This window comes from Eulemur rufifrons, chromosome 1 (assembly GCF_041146395.1).
Source record: "Eulemur rufifrons isolate Redbay chromosome 1, OSU_ERuf_1, whole genome shotgun sequence".
NCBI lineage: Eukaryota > Metazoa > Chordata > Mammalia > Primates > Lemuridae > Eulemur > Eulemur rufifrons.
The window spans coordinates 39,956,748-39,968,873 of NC_090983.1; the positions used below are offsets into that span (position 1 = coordinate 39,956,748).

General features: G+C 40.6%; 1 protein-coding gene across 1 annotated transcript in view; it reads right to left on the minus strand.

Annotated features, from left to right (window-relative positions):
* The window catches only part of NAB1 (NGFI-A binding protein 1), a 116,746-nt gene that overhangs the window by 86,312 nt on the left and 18,308 nt on the right, over window positions 1–12,126 (minus strand). The window lies entirely within an intron of this gene.

Consider the following 12,126-nt stretch of genomic DNA (forward strand, 5'->3'; position numbering starts at 1 on the left):
TTTACATTTGATAAAAGTCTTACTGGCTTCTGAGTTAATAGATTTGGAAGAGACAAGAGTACAGGCAGATCCTGTGGAAGATGCAGCTAGAAGCTGCCACATAAAAAGGATGACAGTGGGGGAGAGAATTAAAATCTTTAAATTGGGAAAATACCTCCTGATTGGGGATAAGAAAGCAATGAGGAAGTTCTGTCTTTCCATTATATAGCTACTGTTCTCTTTCAACTTTTGTCTTATGGAGTACAGCTGAGATTGCCAACTCTCAATATCCCTTCTCCCTTTGTTTTTGTCATAGAATTCTTTGAGTTCTAGCCAGACACATGGCCATTTGGTTATAAACTATATCTCCCAACTTTCCTTGCAACAAGGAGTGATCTTGGGCCTAAGTTCAGACCACTGGGAAATGAACAGAAGTAATGTGTGCAGCTTCTTGGTCATCTCCTAAAGGACACAGCCACAAGAGTGAAGATTCTTCACTCTTCCCCTGGGCTGGAAGTCAGACATGGCATCAACCTAGCTTTGGCCAGAACATCACCCTGGGGAATGGTGCAGAACAAGCTGCAGGGGACTGCTCCCCTGAATGACCTCATGGGTCAGAGCCCTGTGGCTGGCCTCCAATGCTCACCTTCAATCTATGCCATACTTTCTTTTTACAGTCATGCTGTATTCTGGGTCATTTGTTTAGAACCACTTATCCTATACCCTAAGTAATATGGGGAAGCCAACAGAGCATTTAAGCAGGGAAGCTACGGTATGGCAGTCTTTGCAGCTGATTAGGGGTTTTAAAAACATAAACAAACAAGTCTTCTTTTCAATACCCTCTTGCCTGATACTGGAAGAAGGCATAGCCAACTGAGGGAAGAGCTGTCTTGATATCAATCTAGTCAGAAGCCCTGAGGCCACATCCAAACCTTGGGAGAGTTCTGGCCTCCAGCTAAGAATCAGGGTGAGGAATAAAGGATCATTCCACTTATGGACTCTCAATAACATTAAGTTAGTGATATGCTTATAAAAAAGAAACTGAAAGGTAACATTTATTTTCTTTTACCAGTTACTTTTAAGAAATTTTACATTTTGAATTAATTACTCTAAATGAAGAAGTATGCCTTCACTATACAAATATGGAAAATATATCAAGCTCTAAGTCAATCAAGCACATTCATCAAGCTTTCTTACTCCATCTGTATTGGGTGGTTTTAGCCAACTGTTCTCATCTGGTTGCAGTAGACCTAAACTTGGAAGCTTTACTCAGAAAAAAAAAAAAAAAACCTGTCTCGAGGTTCTGAAAGGCAACACACACAAACACACACACACACACACACACTAAAATGACTGATAAAGTCATACTATTAATAAATAATTACAGTAGGTAAGAAAATCATCATGAAATATGGGGAAAACACTACCTCCCTTATAGAATTTTTGTGAGGATTTAAAAAGAGAACATATGTAAAACAACAAACCAGCAAAAATTATTGTTGTTGTTACTGTTAGTTTCTCCTTTACCTATATTCAGTTAATTATTTGGCTTTCAAATCCCAAAACAGTCTGAAATCTGCCTTGACTCCCTGAGAGAATGATCAAATGATCATACAAACATGAAACTTGACTTTCCTACATCACTCAATATTGGGATGGGAGTGAAGGGTGGAGGGGAAGGAGGACTAACACTTATGGAGCAGCTGCTACAGGTAAACTTCAGATTGATTGTCTTCTGTGATCCTCATAACTCAAGGAGACAATACCATCACTCCTAGTTTAATGGTAAAGACACTGGATTTCAACAGAGGTTAAATTCCTCTCAGTCACCAAACGAAGTGGTTGTTAATGGCAAAGCTGAAATTCAACCCCAAAACTTACCTTACTGCCTGCACCTCTAGGCAGGTCTGAGCCTCATGGTGCACAGAACATAGGGTTATATACAACACTTATGAACATGGCAGTGGACCTCAAAACCACTTTCCACTCTCAAGTTTCTTTTTAAATTCAAAGCAGAATTAATCATTTCCTTCTCTGTATTCAATTTAACATTTTGCATACATACCCACATGTAGAGTAATTGTTGGTTTATATGCCAATCTATGGTTGCCCCCACTAGACTGCTAGCTTTTCACGGGCAAACATTTAAGCATCTGTGTATTCTTAGTGTCCAGCACAGATAGTAGACACTTAACAAATATTTATTGAATAATCCACAAATTTCCCAACAATAGTAATGTGTCATAGTCCAGTTGCTGAGCTGTTGGCCTTGACAATTTCCAGGTCTATCTTTGAGCTTTCTTTAGTCTCCAGGCCCTAAGTCTCACAAGGCTTCCATGAGCAATAATTGTCACACATATGTAAAAACATTAAGAACTGTATGTCAGAACTGTCACACATTGGCTAATATAAACAATGACCTTTGGAGGTCACGCTTTATAGTGATCACAGAAACTCTTGTTAGTAAATGAGAAAACAGCTCTTTCACTCTGACTGGGTTTGAGTGCATGAAAAGGTTCTGAAGGGCAGCACATGTGCACATGTGCACACGTATGCACACACACATACACACACACAATGCAAGCTAACATTATACCTACAGTACCAGGAACCTCCTGAACTGTAATCTCCCTGCATGGAGGCGGAATCACAATAGTAAACATGAGAGGAGCTTTCACAACAAATTCTTTACACATATTCATAGCTATCAGCAATGATATTATATTCAATTAGGCAACCTGATTTGAGCTGCAACAATCTTTACTGTAATTAGTTTCTTTGTGGTACACATTGTGTCATTAAGAGGCACAATCTCCAAGGTAATCATACCCTGGATCCTATAAGTATGGTGGCAACTGGCAAAGAAAATACAAAATTTTTTCCCCTGCATGGTAACACAAGGGGAAACAAATAGTGCCCAAGTCCTACTCATTTCCATTTTTTGTCGAAACATTCTTGGTATAATCTTGCTGAGTCCATAAGAGCATCTAACAGAGTTCTCACTATCCGTTTGGGCAGTACCGGGCAGAAAGGTAAAACAAAAAACAAGCATCATTGTGTAGAGCTCTATGCTGTGCTTGTTTTACAGTCCAGGCTATTCTTTTAGTGTGGGGACAGTGTCAAGAACTATGAAGACTATTCTATTTTGACCTACTTGTGAGCTAGCAAGTTAGCCCCCCATAGTTTTATGAATTCTGGTAGAAGAAATAAGAAAATAGGAAGAAATCAGAGACAAAGGACAGTTTATTACTCCAGCAGTAGCAGGTGAACCAACCAGACTGGCCTTAGATTGCCATTAGGAGAAAAATAAAAGCCTCATGGTCAGGAATGGTTTGGGCAGAGTACTGAATTTCCAAAATAGGACTAAATAACTCCCTACTCCTTTCATCCTAATCATTACCCAGGAAGCAACTAAGAGAAAATTATTCCTTTCTGGGGAGAGTTGCATTTAATGATCCAACTGTTTTGCTAAGGTGTATAGATCAGGAGAAGGTGAAGGAGGAAAAATAGAAAAATTGTTAAGGAGACCATTCCAATGTTCCACAATACCAGATGCCTGTGGATGGCAGGGAGCATGGAAGGTTCATGACATACCTTGACTAGGAGCCCATTGTTGAGTGGCTTTTGTGTGATAAAAGGCACACTATTGTCAGACTACAAATGGCTCAGACAGCCCAAAACATGGCATGGATTAGTTTCAAGGGCAATAATGGTGTGGCCAGAGTTGGCTGATTGAACTGGAACAGAAACACCTTGACCTGGAAAGGGTCAATAGCAGTGAGGTTCCAGGATATCCCTGAGAGGGAATAAAATGTCAAATGTTGTCAATCTGCCATTACACATTGTGATATGTCCTCCCTCACTGTAAGACAAACAGGTCAACTTTTGGCAGGAGTTCCAAGTCTGGCACGCAGCAGACTTGTGCCCAGCCTGTGACAGTGGATGTGTTTCCGTGCCCAGTATATGGAGAGACCCAGGCAGCAATGGTGGCAATCTGGGCAGTGCAGCCTTAAATGAGTCAGGCAATCTCATCAGAGAATGGACTCTTGCCCTCCCTTGATCTGGACAGTCCCATCATCAGCCACAATCTATTTCCACAGTTTGTAGCCCTAGATAGGAGTGTCTGACTCTGCCAGTCTTTAGTTTCTAAGCGGCAGACCAAATAGATAGGTCATGGGTAACAGCCCAAGAGTCAGTAAAAAACGTAACAAGGTTCTTCAAGGATAGTGCTGGCCAGAGCTATGAGAACAGTCTTGAGTTCTGCCCACAAGTGGAGCAACCTCATTCATTTTGGTTTTGCATTGCTGGCACTGAGGTTGAACAGCCACAGCAGGCCAGTGACCACCACCAGGTTTCAGCTTAACCTAACAATCAGCCCCTGGATATTAGGGAAACTGCTGTGAATTGAGGACCCTGTGAAGCCAGTGACTTTGCTTCAGTTGGCATAGTGGGGATAGAGTTTTTCCCCAAAGAAGTAGATACCACTCTTACGTGCAAAGCTTTGATGCTACTGAGGCCAAGCTGGTTGTGTTCTTGAATATACCATTTTCATTTGAGCAGTGAAGCTTGCTGGGCCCTTCCATGCTTGTTAGGCATTGAATCCAAGTTGACTGACCCCCAAATAGGAGTATCACACCAGAAAGTCACAAGGCTTCCGTGGGTCAGGCATTCAGTTTTGACAAGAACACAATAGCAAGTTAATAGCTACTTTTTCAAAAGGGTTGTTCCTGGAAGCTGTATCAGAGAGGTAATGAGTCCAAAACCCCAAGGGGGAATATCTGGGTGGAGATTGCCTCCCTTTGCTAGAGGCTCCAATCGACAAAATCATCACAGAGACTTGTAGCCCAGAAGGGACATTAGGGTTATAGGGCCCCAAAGTAGAGAGTGTGTTATAACTTGCAGTACAGCTTCCAATGAAACCTGTTGGTTTGGGTCCCATTCAAAGGATTCTGATTTGCAAGTTAGCCCATATAAAGAGCCAAGAATCCCCAAGTGAAGCACACACTATCCCTAACACTCAAAGTGTCCAACATGGGCCTCCTTTTTGGTGGTAGAGATCAAGAGACAGCAGTTTTTCTTTGACTGCCAAAGAAATTGAGTGTTATAACTCCAACCACATAGTTCCAAGAAACTTTATTTGGCCAACAGAGCCTTGAAATTTGTCAGGGTTTATCACCCATCTCTAAAAATGGAGGTATGATAACATTGCCATCAAGGTGATTGATCTGAAGCTTCTAATTTGCCAATCAACAAGATATCTATATAGTGAAAGCTTTGGACAGCTCTTCTCAATTGGGATAATCTATTTTCTGGCACTTGTGGGAAAGGCAAGTATAAGCATCAATTCCTATTTACATTAAGATGTAGAAGCAGCAACAATAGCACATTGAATTGGCTGAAAGGGCCCCATCCATAAGGTCAGGCTAGCTTCCCTTCCACACTGCGAACCCTTCCTAAACCTACTAGCTGAATCTGCATGCCTTTTCCTTCCACACGTCCAGGTAGGTTCTGTATCCAATAGGGTCATAAAAGTTTGATTTCCTTTCTCTCGCCAAGATTCCCCAACATACTGAGATGGATGTGTTTGGTCTTCAATCCCCCTTGGGGATAGGAAGACTTGGCCCCATTTCTAATAATTTTTCCTTAACATGGTTGAGGTCAGAGAAGGGGAGAAAGAGAGAGAGAGAGAGAGATCATTTTCTCATTCTCATCCACCAACATTAGAAACCCAATCCAGACCATTAAAAGCCTGGATTCTAGTCAATGCCTCATTTATGGTTTCCCACAGCAGTTTTTCTCTTTCAGGAAAATCACCCCCAAGAAGGCCAAAGCTCCCTATAGCAGCCAGGACCCACTACAAAAAGGTTTTGAGACCTTTTACTGTCATCTTCAAATGGATCTAAGGTTAGCATTATAGATTGTAGGAGGGTGTGAGCAGTAAAAAAGCCCAGTTGTTGCCATTCTTCCTTAATAAGCATTCTATACCCACCCCCTCATTTTTAAGCAAACCAGCCAAAGTTCTAATGATTAGTCTGTTTTTTGCCCACAGTGGTAGCAAATTTTCCTCCTTTCATGCTCATTATAGATGTGTCTCTGTAACTTGTCTGAAAGAGAATGGAACCTTCTGCCACCCAGGATCAACCTTAGTACTGGCTGTTAGAATGCGACAGATTTGAGGTTGATTCCTTGTTTGGTGAGGAAGTTCCCCCACCAAGAGGAGAATTAGCAACAAGCAGGGCACTGTTCAGACAACTCTCTCCAAACCTACTTTCTGATACTCAAATCTGCAATTCCTACAATTCACATTCCCAGTTCCTTCTCATTTGCAGGCAATAAAGTAGAGGACAACTTCTTCCCCAGTGGGCCAAAATTTGATCAATTTACTACTGATTTCCAAATGTACTTCCCCAAATCCTGTTAATAGGCTTGTGAGGCACTCTTCCTTTCTCTTCCAGAGAGCCCTGTCTCTATCAATATCTCACCATCACTGCCAAACTGTCAGGAACTGTAAAGAGTCTGGCATTTTACCCTGCTTGCAAACCAAGAAGTTAGCCTTCCATAGTTTCATGGACGCTGGTAGAAAAACCAAGATTCCTAGATTAGAGATGAAGAAATGTTTATTATTCAAAGCAATAGCAATCATCAGAATATCTGTATTTTTGCATCTAGTCCTCATTCTCAATTCCAACAGGGTGACACAGAGCATCGGTGACATCTGCCCAGGCAGTAGGTTAGGGTACAGGAGGAGAACCTGAGCTTAGGGAACCCAAGTCTTGTGTAATGGTTAGTAAGAATGCCTGCCCTTTGCTCCAGAGTGAGACCCTACCTCTAACTTTCAAAACTCTCTACTATACAAAGATCCTTTTAAAGGAACAAAGGGCAAGTTGGGGCTTTGCTCATGAGGTGTGCATAAATATGAGAGACCCATGGAGAAGTGTCTCCATTAGGATGGAGAACTACCTAGCGATACCATAGGTATGGCACTCAAACAGCAAGTGACTTGGAGTTGAATCAGGATCTCATATCATTATGCGTATAATATACATGGAAGTGGTAAGAGCTTATGATTGCATAAATCAATTTTCAACCTTCCACAAGAGGTTAAAATAAAAATCCCCACAAGAGTAAGAAGAAGCTGAGAATATCAGCCTCAAAGGGGCAACAGAAGTCAAGGCATGTTAAAAAATAATAGATTAAATTCAAGAGATGTTGATAATTGTTGAACCAGTATGCTAGGTATCCGAGGGTTCCTTTTACTATTTTTCACTCTAATTTTATGTATTTAAAATGTTTTATAATAAAATTTTAAAACATTTTTAAAATTAATTTGAAATAGCAGAATTCTCCATTGAAGAGAAGGTGCTTGAGATAAAAGCTTTTATTAGTTGGGTTTGGTACAGAACATTTCTCCCTCCAGTAACCTCTACGATACCAGAGGGAAGAAAAAGATGCAAGTATTTCTTTCCATAAATATAACTGAATTTGAAATTTTAGTTTTAGACATACTTGGTATATTTTAAATATGGTGCCAAAGACCTGGAATGAAAGAAAGTTGGATAATCACATTAAATTTCCCTGGATAACTAACTGTTGTGTCCAACATGCTGGAAGGACATAATCTGCACATCACTAAAGTTCATCGTTCACTGGGAGAACAGGGAGAATGCAGGTCTTGCACATGTTTACAGCAGACTGCCTATATATAACAACAAACAGAACCAAAACAAAACTGACTTTGAGGGGATCAAGCCATTCATTCTTTTGGTGAGTATCAATCATGTGTCAGACATTGTGCTAGGTGAGTGTATGTATCTAAAAAGAGAACAGGATTAGACTTTAAAAAAAAAATCATGATCTTCAGTATATATATATATTTTTTTACAGACAGGGTCTAGCTCTGTTGCTAAGCCTGGAGTGCAGTACTGCAATCATAGCTCACTGCAGCCTCAAACTCCTGTGCTCAGGTGATCCTTCTGCCTCGGCCTCCCAAAGTGCTACGATTACAGGAATGAACCACCATGCCTGGCCTTCAGTATTTTCCATAAGTTGTATTGTCCTTATATTAATGCTAGTTCTTATATTATTTAGGCTTGAACATATTTTTGGAAAGGAAGTGCAGAATGAAGTCTGAAAGGTGACAGATACAGTTGGTACAGTTCTGAACTGATGAAGATAAAAATGAAGGAAGACCTCATGGATAGAAAAGTTTGCGACAATTACCTACATGGGCAAAAAGTGGACAGTGAGTCTAGGGAAAATTAACCTAAGCTGTAATTATATGATCATCTCTAGATTATCCACTTGAAACCCTAGAAATGGAACCCGTGATTGACTCATTCCTGTGGCTCCCGTTTTGTATGTAGCTGCCCACAGAGCCCAACGGCCTGTTGACTGCCACTGGGGGGCAGGGGGTCCCATGGAGAGTACAGAGAGTGCCTGGGCTGCCTTCAGCCTGAGCTCCACATCTCAAGAAGGGCAGAGAAGGGTCAATGGCTCTAAATGAGGAATTAACAGAAAGACTAAGATCCCTTATGAAGATGATACCCGAGAGAGGATATTATGAAATCTGTAAAATCTTTGAAAGGCTTACATGGTGAGGCCCAGAGCTACTGTACATCTTTGTACCAGTTGTATCTTGCAAGGGCACCCAGCCAAGGACATGAGGTGGGGACAGCAGGCTGAGGTTGAAATTTAGCCCATGTTCCACTCACTGAGCCATACACCTGGCACAGGGTTATATCTGTCCAAAAGAGGGAATGCCCATTGCTAAATTGAGGGCCCAGAGTGGGTGCTGTTTCTTTATCTGCATAAAGGCCTACATGGACTAGCTACAGCTGAAGTGAGAACATCCTCAAATCCTGGAATGCTAGAACTCAGGGGCACCCATTGAAATTCTATGAAAGTAGTTTAAAGATAAATAAAAGATGGCATTACTTTATACAGTGGGTAGTAAACATATGGAACTCATTATCCGCAAGATGTTGCATAGTCCACAAATATAAATAGGATAAAGAAAGAGTTAGATAAATCCATGCTTGTTAGATTCATATGAGCTGCTAGAGCATTGTTAGAAACACACAGGGAACATCTCCAAATGTTTTCAGGGAAAATACCATGTTTGTCTCCAAAATGTCCTGCGGTGCCCAGGCCATGAACTGAACACAGCAAATCTCAGGCTATCCAGGTTTCTCAGGGAAGTCAACATCCATAATAACCAAGTTTTCCAAGTAACTGGGGGCTAAACTACTATACCGATTTTCTTTATATTTAACAAATTGTATAAAAATCTTTCTCAATGATGGTATGACTGTTATATGATCTTAAACCGAGTTTACTGAACATAACCTTTTCTTGAGGACTTGGAGCTGTCATTATGAACACCCGTCATTGTACTGGCCTGTAAGAGAGTGATTTCTTGGGACCAGGGCATCAACTGAGATGTGTGGCACTATTTGTCTATGACCTGGTCCCAGGGAGCTATGGTGGATATTTCCTTTCATTTCTTTCAGTGTTTGTGCTTACTTCAAATAAAATGCTTTGTTTCCCCTGTTCTTCAGGCTTCCGTATTCCCTATTGTGAATTGGCTTACAGGAAAAACCTTTTATTCCCACTGCTCCCACTTCTTTGATCTTAGAGTAAAGCATCCTACTCCCTTCTTTGTCATGTCATCTCAACATGAAACAGACCTTCCCTTACTTCATTCTGGCTCCCAGAGACAGTTGTACTTTTAACACTCATAAGTGAAAGTTGAAGAATAACAGAAGAGAAGCACATTTTGGTACTACTGCTGGGTTGGCAGCAGATGAGCCTACCCTGGAACTCAGGGGGGCTCAGACCCATTCTGTTTGGTTCCCATCCCTGTCTAGCTCAGTCCAATCTCAGAAGCAAACCAAAGATATCGATGATTCCAAGCCCACAGCCAGGGTCCAGAGATAGGAAGCCCACTTCTCCAATCATCATTTATTGCTACCAGCATCTTATTACTTCTCCTAAGATGACAGACCAGCAGAATCATGAATTTGTCCCATAGTGCCCAGTAGAACAATATATCAAAACACAATAGTCTAACATCAACACACTGTAGATTATTCAATCTGATACAGCCCACAGATGACAATCCAAGCCTGGTTCAGCTCTACTAAGTCCAGTTCTGTTCCTTTGTGTGGTCTGTCTGCTAGCATGAGATGCAAATCTTGCTTGTTCATCCTTCATGAAATCTCCAGATTTTGCTTCTAAACAAGAATGTACACAAATCTCCAAATGAGTAAGTGATACTTTAAGTCCCAGTATAGTCTAAATTTACTCTTTGAAGAAAATTAGTATTCATCTAAAGAAAACACGCATGCAGAGATATAATCCCATAGATTATAAAACAGGCATTTGTTGTTGAGTTATAATATAGTTGTTTAACAACTTAAAGTCACCTGATTGAAAATCACAATTGAGAACAAGGCCTTCGCTGATGTTTGCATACCTAAATGACTCATTCTGATCATTTCCCCAAAATGAAAGAATAATCTTCCCTAAAAGTGACTACCAGCTGTGATCTCCAGGGAATTAAAAAAAAAAAATTGCCTATAGCTTTTAAATCACAGGGTTTTCCCCCTCGTTCTGCCCATCAAGTTTTAAAAGATTTTTAAGGCTCAGTTTCAGTCCAAACTCCCCCTTAAGTAAGCATGATATTTAATAGATTCTAAAACACAATTTATTTTATTTATTTTTACATTTTAACATCTCTGAATTCAGGCTATGTCTTATAGTCCATGGCTTCTCACAAGCACACTCATCCAAGCAACATTCATGACAGAATTGTCTCATAGTTACATGAGAACTTGGTCCATTAAAGAATAATCTTGGGGCCGGGCACGGTGGCTCACGCCTGTAATACTACCATTCTGGGAGGCTGAGGTGAGAAGATCACTTGAGGTCAGGAGTTTGAGACCAGCCTGAACAAGACCAATACCCCATCTCTACTAAAAGAAAAAAAAAAAAAAAAAACAAGCTTGCTGAAAATGTAGTGACTTGGTGGTTACTGTCAGGGCCTGACTGGACAGCTGCAAAACTCCAGACAACAAATCATTTGAGGCCAATTGAGGAAAGAGTGAGAATCTGTTATTGTTTGAAACCTTTCCATGAACACCTTCCAGTAGGATCAACAAATCTCCATGATCAAAACTTGCATGATGGGGGTTCACAGTTTGGACAAAAGCTTTAGAGACTATAATGGAGCCATGCTCTTGGTGGCACAGAGTCTGAAACTCTGCAGAAAAACACAGATACCAGTGACTCTGACTCCAAACTTGATTCAGAAGAGTCAGCCTTCAAATGTGCAGCAGTTTTAGAGAACACTTTAACCAATTTATTTTGATTAATTTACCTTATTTGGTATATAAAAGTAATAAAAAATGATTTTAAAAAAATTAATGTCCAAATATGTCATTCTAAGTTATAAAAAAGCCTTCAGTGATAGTTTAATTGATAGTGGGTTTTTTTTCCTTAGTGGCATATATGATCAAGATGTATGGGTAACAGGAACAGTGGTGCTCACCCAATATTCCATCTGTTTCCCCATATGTCTCAATGCTCTTATAGGTGGGTTGTGCCTGTGACTAGTTACGGCCAGAGGGATATGGATGGAAAGTGATTTGTGTTATTTCTGGATCAGAGCATAGAAAAAGTAGCTCTTGACTCTACATGCCTTTTCTCATGCCATGGGAAAACCTGAAGCCTCTTATAGAGATGATGGAGCCTCCATCAGCATTGGTTCCTGCATGATTAGGTAGAGCAGAAATCCTAGCTGACTCTCACTGCAGCATGACATAAACTTTTATTGTGAAAGCCACTGGGGTTTGGAGGTTCTTTTTATATAACACAATTCTAGCATATCCTTACTATCATATCGTCCATCCAACAACCCATGACATCTTATGTTTGATGAGATAAAGTATAGGCATACTCAGTAGTGCTGGTAAATGCGTAACAACCAGCTTTCGTGGAGGTGGGAGGAGTCCCTGATTTATAGAATTTCCTATTTTTGTGGTGCAAATACTCCCACCATGGCCAATTTCAAGTTACCAGTGTGACTTTAGCCAGCTTGCAAAAGTCCAAAAAATTTAACTGGTTCTTGTGAACCGGTACAAATGGGCC